Genomic DNA, 1,915 nt, shown 5'->3' with positions numbered 1-1,915 from the left:
CACAGGGGCTCAAGTGGAAAGTGGGTGTCGTAAGAAGGATGAAGTCAACATATATACTAAAGTGCTGGACACAGATGATGTATGTACAGATTGTGATGAGTTGTATGAGCCCCTAATAAAATGATTATTAAAAAAAAGAGAAAATAACATGCTTGGATCAGGCATAGTTTGGTCCTCAGAGTGACTTCTTTGTTCTTCAGTACATTAAAGAGGAATTGTGTGTAAATTTTCTCAATGAAATGAGTCATTTGAATGTATTTTATTGCTGTTTCCATGAGCATCAATTTCTATTTCAAGTAAAATGAATATTTTTAATCTTTTTATTGGGGGCTCATACAACTCTTATCACAATCTATACATACATCCATTGTGTCAAGCAGATTTGTACATTCATTTCCCTCATCATTCTCAAAACATTTGCTCTCCACTTAAGCCCTTGGCATCAGCTCCTCACTTTTCCCCTCCCTGTAAAGTGAAATCTTGACTTCAATTTTTTCTCTGTCCTTTCATGATGTTGTATATTGGCCTGTTATGATTTTTTGTTATATTTACAGTGAGGTGTAATCAGTGGTGAGGTTCATCCAGCTTGCACTAGTTCAGCAGAACCAATATCCAATTTTTTGTTTATTTTAGAAAACCAGTTGTTAATACAGCACTTATATCAGAATTCTCTCTAAGGTGGGTGACTGGGCAGATGTCTAATGTGGAAATCACAAACTTAGTTTCCTTAATGTTCATCTGAGTAAAAGTGTATTATAAGCACCGATAATAATGATGATCATATCCATAGTTATAAAAATATATATGTAACTATGCTTATATCATTTATATATTTCATAAACCCCATTATACTTTTGATGAAATACTCTATTTTTATTCCTTTGCAAATATTACTTCAGTAAACAATCATATGATGTAAATAGAAAATGTGCCAAACAACCATAAGGTGACATGCTGTCATTTGTTTCAGCTTTCTGTTAAACCCCAAATTCCCACCGATATTAAGAATGAGTTATGCAATTCCTAAAAGTGTTCACAAGCTAAAAATATTTTCAGAAAATTGCTGACATTCAGCAGAAACAGAAAGGGTTTTTAAAAGATGAACGTAATATGTTTAGAGAAGTCACCTGTTTCTAATATATCAAACACAATGGCTATTGCCAAATTGGCCTACCTCTCAAGGAATGGGATCCTCCTTTGACAGTGAAAAGTTGGCTAAAGATAAGTCACACAGCAAATGATGCTTGGATAAAAGCAAAGAATATTGCAAGTGTGGCCATTAATCAAGAAGTAATATGGATATATCTCTATTTTTTTCTTTTGTGTGTGTGTGTATCTTTTTAAAAAAATCATTTTATCGGGGGTTCATTCAACTCTTGTCAGAATCCATACATCCATCCATTGTGTCATGCATTTTTGTACATTCGTTTCCCTCATCATTCTCAAAACATTTGCTTTCTACTTAAGCCTTTGGTTTCAGCTTCTCGTTCTTCCCTTCCCTTCCCACATCCCTGTCCCCCATGAACCTCTGATGATTTATAAATTATTATTATTTTTTCATATCTTGCACTGTCCGCCATCTCCCTTCACCCACTTCTCCACTGTCCATCCCCCAGGGAGGAGGTTATATGTAGATCCATGTACTCTGTTACCCTTTTCTCCCTCTCCTTCCCTCCACCCTCCTGGTATTGCCATTTTCACCACTAGTCCTGAGGGGTTCATCTGTCCTGGATTCCATGTGTTTCTAGGTCCTATCTGTATCAGTGTATATCCTCCAGTCCAGCCGGATTTTTAAGAAGTCTGAGATGCTCACCTTCCAGGCATGATCGCTGAAGACAACAGGTGCACAAGCAAATGTGAAGAAAGCTGATGGTGCCCAGCTATCAAAAGATATAGCATCTGAGGTCTTAAAGGC

Source organism: Echinops telfairi, unplaced genomic scaffold, assembly GCF_000313985.2.
Source record: "Echinops telfairi isolate 266 unplaced genomic scaffold, ASM31398v2 ScPeMD7_7468;HRSCAF=8506_0, whole genome shotgun sequence".
NCBI classification, from domain to species: domain Eukaryota; kingdom Metazoa; phylum Chordata; class Mammalia; order Afrosoricida; family Tenrecidae; genus Echinops; species Echinops telfairi.
This window is presented reverse-complemented; position numbering follows the sequence as displayed.